The 8,711-nt window shown below is 34.6% G+C and overlaps 1 non-coding gene across 1 annotated transcript; it reads right to left on the bottom strand.

Moving 5' to 3' along the window:
- Window positions 1–1,636: 1,636 nt before the first annotated feature.
- LOC118016401 lies at window positions 1,637–1,767 on the bottom strand. Its single transcript, XR_004680818.1, has one exon. It is a non-coding gene; the product is annotated as a small nucleolar RNA SNORA63 (small nucleolar RNA).
- Between the last annotated feature and the right edge of the window lie 6,944 nt (window positions 1,768–8,711).

The following is an 8,711-nucleotide window of genomic DNA, read 5'->3' as shown; positions in this document are numbered from 1 at the left end:
AAAGCATGGATTTGGGAATCAAACTCCCTGGAGTCCAGCCTTCTTTTGCCTTTATTTGTTAGGTTAACTTGGATAAATTACCTAGACATTTTGTTCCTTAATTTCCTCATCTGCAAAATGGGTAATAAAATAGCAACTGAACATCAGAGAACTTTTAATAAAAAATATCAATTATACAAACATTTATAACAGTTTTTGACATGTGGTAAGTGTTAAGTAAATCCTACCTGTTATGGATAGAGTGCCAAATGTAGTGGGGTGAAGTGGGATTTAAGATGAAACAAATTATCTTACATGTAGATAATAAGAGTGTACTTTCTGAAGAGAGTTTAAAAAGCATTAATAAAACCAACTATACATCCATCTGCCCTTGAATATGTTCTTTCCTCTGTCTTAAGAACCTTGTTGCCAGCTCTTTGTGTATTAAGTTTCCTACTTTTTCAAATTAATTTCAGGGGGTACCCTCCTGTTAGCCTGCTTTGCCTTCAGTGGGCAGATAAAGGTTTTCTTTTATGTCACCATATAACCATGTATCTTATAGACCCTCCTCCTTAAAAGTATTTACTGTGTTGCCTTCAAATTATGCAATTGTTGATTTATCTTGTTATCAGTGAGGCAATGATCTATATACTCCTTGTCAATGCATCCTTGCTCCTAGCACAAAGCCTGGGACATGGTAAGTGCATAACAAGTACTTGTTGAATGAATGAATGAACCAATGAATAAACCAGTCAATGAATGAATCATCTCAAGTTATAACTTGAACTTAAGCTCCTATATCAAAGAGATAACAGGATATTATAGTGAAAAAAATAGCCAAAGGTCTGATTTTGACATACTAGCCATATGATCACAAGAAAGTTACTTAGTCTTTTGGACTGTTCCCTCATCGCCAAATGAATACAAGAAAAAATTCTCATCTCAAAATGTTATGAAAAGTAAATAAGATAAAATATATTAATGACTTGGTAGCCTGTAAAGGACTGTGCAGATGTTAGTGGTCACATTAAAAGTGAGTAAATTTTAAGAGAATGTATTATAAGTGTTAGTGATAGCTACAAATGGTAAATAGTATATCCATATTGTAACCCTCTGAGCTATATTAAACAAAATTAGTTAAAAGATGTCTGAAATCAAGAAATCATTATTTAGGTGAGAAAATCTTCATCAGGACTTCGATTCTAATTGAAAGGTACCAAAATGACTAATACAATTTTTTTTCTCTCCCATGCAAGAATTCAAGACTGCTGAAGTATTGCTTGTTCCAGACACTAAAAGATGAAATTAATCAAATCCATTATCTTCCCTACTGTCACTGCTCACAACAAAATCTTGACTATATTGAGAAGCTTACCATGGATCATGGTTTTAATTAACATTCTGTTTCCAGAGGAGGTGCAACAAACGATTTTTTTTTTTTTTTTTTAAGATTTTATTTCTTTATTTGACAGAGAGACAGCGAGAGAGGGAACACAAGCCGGGGGAGTGGGAGAGGGAGAAGCAGGCTTTCCGCAGAGCAGGGAGCCCGATGTGGGGCTCAATCCCAGGACCCTGGGATCATGACCTGAGCCGAAGGCAGATGCTTAACGACTGAGCCACCCAGGCGTCCCTCAAGTCAGTGTTTTACTTGGTAAACATGTCTGAGACCACGCATCCCTGGCTGCTAAACACCATGGCGGACAGGGCTAGAAAGGTAACAGCTTTATTTTGAGCAGGGGGCAAAGACAAGGCAGCACTTTACAGCTACATTGTAACTAGATCCTTCATCGCAACAAGCGATTTTTATGTAAAGCATTCTTTTTGACCTATAATTGGTGAGATATATCACTTTAAAAAGAAAAGAAAATAGAAATACAGAAATACTCTTCCTTAAGTATTAGTTATATATAACTCACTAATACTTTTATCATACTATCTATCCAGTATGTGTATTTGTATGAGCCAGTTTCAATGACATATGTTATTATCACTTATTTCTAGTATACATTTTTTTAATGGAGTTTTCCTTCCTTTTAGTGGCAGATTATTTCCATTAAATGCAGCATGAAAAATTAGAAGAGTTGCTCCAATCCAATTAGATCTTCTATTCTCTGTGGTGTTTTTAACGATACATATATACTATTGCGTTCTTTAAATATCCTCAAGGGGTTTCAAAAACTAAATTTGATATCTCATACCTTTCCCCTTCATTTGTTCACATATATGACTATTGCAGCTTTTTTTTTTTTTACATATATCTAGTATTCTTAGGAGAAAATTAAAGAAAAGAAAATTATAGCTTTGTGGGAAGTTTTTTTGGTTCTGCTGCTTCTGTTTCTTTTAGGACACCATGGGCTTTCTGTTTAAGCCTGGGTATTTAATGAAATCAAATCTATTTAGTCCTGATTGCTCAATCTTTACCATCTGAGGAATTTAGGAAAGGGTCGCATTCGTCAGAATAAAAAAAAGACATAGGCTGGCATCTTCTTCTGAAAAGTTCTCTGGTGTTTAGCACTAGTTTGTTCAGAAGTGGACAGAAAAATGGAGGGAAGTAGGCTGTCCCACACTTCTATTACCAATACCTCAAAGAACATATTACCAATCCTTCAGTGTCTGTGGTCCTCTCTAATGAAATGTGCATTCTACAACTTAATGAAATGGAGAAAAAAAATTATTAAACAATCTGACAAAATTGCTACTTATAGAAAGGGGAATAAAAAATCTGTTTTCCCATGGGTAATTCAGAATTTGTAGAATAATCATGTTTGTTAGGAAAATCCCTACTTAAATAGGAAGAACAACTCCTTGTATCCACAAACTGATTACCACAGCATTGTTGGTTACTATACACCCAAAACAAACAAACATATACAACATCCATAGGTGGGTAATTTAAAACCAAGGGCAATAAATGGTTTCCATGCAACAGAAACTTAGTTCCAGTGGGAAGTTACAATTATATGTTTAGGGTAAAGTTTATGAGAACAAACATGATAGAAAAATCTGCACATATTTAGCCACCAACTAGTATCAACAGGTATGTATTAATGCTTGAAAAAAGATGCTTAGCAGAATGATTAATATATACCACTAAATGTAAATATATATATATGTATATATAAATATATATACACACACATACCACTCAATGTGTAGTTGTATATACCAAATGAGATACAAATAGAATACATAGCAGTAAAATTCAGTTTTTTCTAAATTCAGGTATTCATAGTAGTTACTAGAGAAATGTTACAAATTTTAGAGTTTCCTTAAAAGTTTAGGTTAGCTTTCTGTAGTGAAATGTGTCTAGCTCTCTCCTAAAATGTGCTTAATAACACTATCTGAAAGGACCCTTGAATATTGAATCATTGTCTTATCTAGCTGAATGTATCTTCTGCCCTTATTTGTGGTCAAATTGTTTTTTTGTTTTTTGTTTTTTTTACTTCTTCTACATAGAAAAGAGTGGAAGTGACAAACGTGATAGGTGATTCAATTGTCTTATCTTCTTACTGGCACACTTATTAGGTACTTAGAGATCTTAGGCAATATCCATATCCTTATCCATAAAATAAGTTCATGTAAAACTCTTTTAACCTGAAAGACTGAAGTTTCATGCAGACAGACTCCTAGTTTGAAAAATTGATGAAATGGTGTGATGACATGATTACATGCAGTGTGTCTTAAAGACCTACCTCCTTCATTATATTAAGAATTTCTCTACAACATGACATTTGAATTATTGGTATTAATTGGACAGATATTATGAGTAAATAAATTAAGCCATCTTATCCTACATTATCTGAAAATATAATCACTGACTTTTTAGTTTTTTCTATTTTATGCCCCTTTATCTTCATTAGCCCTTTATTAAAATGTAAATGCCTTTGGTAGAGATTGCAGCTTAGATGAATTTCCATCTGTGATTGTTAACCAGGTAAGACTGTGAAAGGGAGGAGTTGAACAAAATTAAGCAATTCATAACTAGAATGGTTGCAGAGGTGTGAGCAGAGATGGGTGGAGAAACCCAGGAAAAAGTGTTTTTGGAGTAGTTGAAGAAGAAAGAAGCTTTTGGAAATTGAGTCAAAGACAGACTCTGCTTAATTTCAAATGCTTACCCAGTATTAGCATTGGTTTTGCCAAGTGAACTTAATGTAGCATGGCCTTATTCCATCCATTTTAAGTTGTTGACTCTTAGTTTGGAAAAAAAGCTGTCAGCTCTAAAATAAAACAAAAAAATCTAAAATAAACATATTTCATCTAAATCTAGTAGACATGATTATGAGATGTCACTCTACAAGAAACAAAAGTTTATTGATTTTTTTTCTTATATGGTGGTTTTTGGATTTAGAAGAAATAGGGGACTTTTGGAATGAGAAGTCAATATAAAATTCTGGTATCAAGTTTTAAAAATGGATTCACATTATCACATTATTTAAATGCCTAAGGATAACATCTTACTTGACAAGAATTTTCTGCTAAGATGTTGGACAGGAATTTTGGTGTTGTTTTCCTCACCCTGAAGTCAAAACATCTAGAATCAAGTCCTGCTCTGTCACTTACTATCTCTTTTATTAGAGGCAACAGCTTATCTCAACTGACCCACAGTTTCCTTATCTGTAAAAGCAGAATAACCATGTATTTACACAGATGCCAAGAGGATAAGTAATTATAAAAGATAATGTGAATTATAAACTGCTCTGGAAAAGACCATTATTTGTGGAGGATCAAATTATCAGATCTTCAAAGGGGCAGGGAGCTTGATCACATTTATCTTCATACATTCCAGGGATTTAGAAAAAGCCACTGCAGAAATTTCTAATAATGCATACACTCTATAGATGTCAAATATACTTTGAGCATTATTAAGGAGGGATGGAAATTTCAAAGATTTTAAAATATCACTTACACTCAAGGTTCTTACAACGATCAGTTTGAAGGAGCAAGTCCTACTTGCTGCAGTCGGTTGGTACAAGTGAAAGAGTCAATTATTCACATCTATTTTTTAACTCTCCATTCAGGAAGTTGCACTGGTAGCTTGAAATCAGCCATAGTCAGAATATTTACTATGATATAGTAAGTATATCATACTTACTAACAGTAAGTTAGTTAGTAAGCTTTGAAAACCAATCTCTCCCTTATACCTACCAGCTCCCAAGAGCTGGTTGTTAAAATTTAATAATACACCTCTGCATATATAACAAAATGGCAGAAAGATGTAAATTAGGTTCTACTATATAGAGTTTCTACTATATACCTGGTAATCAGGCCTTCCTTGAGATTTTACGTGATTTCAATAAGCCTTTCCTAGGAAAGAACTGAAATAATTGAAGAGAAATAAGCCAAGGAATTTAGGTATAACGAACAATGTGAGCTAAAGTGCATTAGTCAGAAATGTTCAGATATTTTAAATAAGAGTGATTAGAATATTTGGCTCTAGAGGAGGATACAATTAATGCTCACACTATTTTATAGTAAAAACTGTGTGTGGGTGTGTGGGGGTGTGTGTGTGTGTGTGTGATGTAGATCAGGGCCAATATGGGTAGAGCTTTGAATTCCAGGTTGAGATGGTTCAGTAAATTTGTAGAGTATGAGAAGATGTAAAACCATCAAAGAATTTTGGAAGAAAAATTAAATGGTCTCTACTGTGCAATTATGAAGAAAATAATTTCAATGGATGAGATATTGCAAGCTGACAACCAATTGGGAGACTATTGTGATAATTCAGTTTTGAAGCTACATCAAGTCCTTTGTAAATTCAGATAGTGTGAAACTACATTAAGGAGGGAAGAAAGAAAAGGAGAAAGAAACGGAGGAAGGAAAAAATCCAAACTTAAATGAAAAGTATCTGACTTAGTCATATCTATAGAAATCAAATAGAGCACAGTATTTTACCCCCTCAGGAATATCCATTATCTTTAAAACAATCCTTTTCAACAGAAGATCTTGAAAGTTTTCTTTCAAGTAGATAATATGTCGATGAAGGAAATGGTCCAAAGAGAAGGCTGTTAGCTTGACAGAAAATATTCATCAGTGATGGAAACATATGCATGCTGTTCTTCTGGTTTCCTCTTTAAAAAATAACAATGTTATCACTCATTTCGAGACCAATACGGACTGAGCAGAATTTTGATCTGTTAAACCCATCCATCTTCTTCCTCCTGAACTCACTAGTTTGGCCATTCACTTTTGTTTTCTAAAATAATAGATTCCAAATACCATATTTCGTTGCCATTACTCTCAGGCTTCACTTTCCATTTATTAATCCATCACTGCTGTTTAGCAGTTTTTGTACAAAGCACAAAAAGTGTTTTCTAGAATCTGCAGAACTCTTTTCTACTTATGATAGACTGTGTTTTCTAAGGAAAACCCCGTTTCTCGTATAATTATGGTATTTTGGTATTTCTATTCCCTATTTAACATAAATTATAATATCATAAAAATAAAAGCCAAAATATCTTTAGAGATCATCTAAATCTACCTTGTTTTATAAACGGGGGCGGGGGGGAAGAGGAACAAGACGTTGGTTGACTTGTTAGAGTCAGAGCTCATTAGTGGAAATTCAACATTCTTTCATTCACAGTTAATCAAAGATCTTAGTTTACTTTTAGTTTTAAACCGTGATTTTTATTGTTTATATATGTGTACAATTTCCACTTATTTTAATGTGGGTTTCAAATTGTAGAGTTTAGTTTTCAACGCACATAAAGATATGCTTGTTGAAAGTCAACATGTAGTCAGAATATAAGGTAATCAAAACTGTTCATTTTAAATTGACTCCAATTCTAACTACCACCTGAAATTTCAAAACATAGTCAAGCAGTGATCTTTGCAACTCACATCTGAGATCCAAATGGCCCTGCAGATGTGAAACTGTCTGTTGCTATGGAAGAACAGCTAGAATCAGTTAATGAGTCAAGTCAGCATGAGCTCAAGCACTAGAGACTAGCATGTTTCATCTGCATGGTACAGAACACTAAGAAAGGAGGAAGCGAGCGAGACTGTTGTAGGAGTGGCCCCATGAGTGACACAGCTGTGAGCATAATTAGGTTCATCTCCTACTGGCAAATAGAAGTGTTGTTTACCCTTGTACATATGAAACTTAGCCACCAGCAGACCGGTCTTTAATCCTGTCCCCACTGTGATAGAGCCCCAACTCATTCACATCAAATAGACCTGATAGACCCCCCAAAAAAGAGAAAAGATCTTTGTCTAGAGACTGCAGGAAGAAAGTATGTCAATTTTCCTGAGATTTGAGAGAAACACAGGAGTTTCCTTGGTGATCTTTGCTTTTCTTTTTTCTTATATAGTCAGTAATTGACAGAGGAAGAATGGGACGCATTTATAACCTCCACTAGTTTCAAACAAAAAAGCATTAGGCTAACCCAGGGGCTGTGATGCCATGGTTAAATAACATGACATAAATGAGTCAGGATATTTAATGAAACTAGAGCACGTGTTTAATTAGGGTATGATTTTAAAATCCTGATCTTAAATACAGAAGTGTTGCTCTAACTACTATAATATTTAGGAATTAGAAAATAAAATTCATGGGGCGCCTGGGTGGCTCAGTCGTTAAGCATCTGCCTTCGGCTCGGGTCATGATCCCAGGGTCCTGGGATCGAGCCCCGCATCTGGGCTCCCTGCTCTGTGGGAAGTCTGCTTCTCCCTCTCCCACTCCCCCGCTTGTGTTCCTGCACTCGCTGACTCTCTCTCTGTGTCAAATAAATAAATAAAATTTAAAAAAAAAAAGAAAGAAAATAAAATTCATTCTTAAAATAACTTCCAAATCTCATAAATTAAACATCTGGGAAGCATTATTCAAGGATGAGGTTTCTATTTTCCAGAATCTTTCATGTAGCCAGGTTCTCACTACCACCTCTGAGATAAGTAAAAAGTGATGACATGGTTGGTGATGAGATAGGTAAATTTAATTTCATGCTACTCCCAGGAACACAAAGCAGTGATATGAGGAATTAAACACACACACACACACACGTGTGGATCCACAGGGAAACATTACAGATAGTAATATAGCATCATCATAGGAATGTTACTCCTTAAGGAAAGAGGAAGTTACCTTTGCATTTATAATACAGAGCCTTACACAGTAACATTTCCACCATCACCACTGTCACGATCACCATCATTACTGCTACTGCTCTTGGCTGTAAACAACATGTACCAGGCACTGTGCCCAGCAGTGAAAGTGCACTAAATCCAAACTACAAACTGAAAATAATTACTCTTAATATCACCATTTTATAGATGAAAAACTAAGGTACAGAGAAATTAAGTCACTTATCTAAAGTCACATGTCTAAAATGTGTATAGCTGTAAAGGAAACACAAACAGTCCAATTCTAGAGCCTATGTTCCTATTCACTCCACTCTACTGGGTCAGCAAATATAGTTGATAATTTTGAAAGAAAGAAAGAGAGAGAGAGAAAGAAAGTAAAGAAGAAAGACAGAAAAAGAAGGAAAGAAGGAAGAAATGAAGGAAGGGAGGAGAGAAAGAAAAGAAAAGATAAGAAAAGGAAAGAAAGAAAAGAAAAAAGATAAGAAAAGGAAAAAAAGAAAAAAGAAAGAAGGAAAGAAATGAGAAGAAAGAAGGAATGGAAGAAAAAAAGAAAAGAAAAAAGAAGAAAAAGAAAGGAGGGAGGCAGGACTGTAGAATGATGTCCCAAATAAAAATCAAACTTTCTAAATGTGAATCAAATGTTCCTTTTCAGAAGT

The sequence above is a fragment of the Mirounga leonina genome, unplaced genomic scaffold (genome assembly GCF_011800145.1).
Source record: "Mirounga leonina isolate KUSES-001 unplaced genomic scaffold, KU_Mleo_1.0 Mir_166, whole genome shotgun sequence".
Taxonomy (NCBI): domain Eukaryota; kingdom Metazoa; phylum Chordata; class Mammalia; order Carnivora; family Phocidae; genus Mirounga; species Mirounga leonina.
Note: the sequence above shows the minus strand (reverse complement) of the source record. Positions and strands in the feature narration are given on the sequence as shown.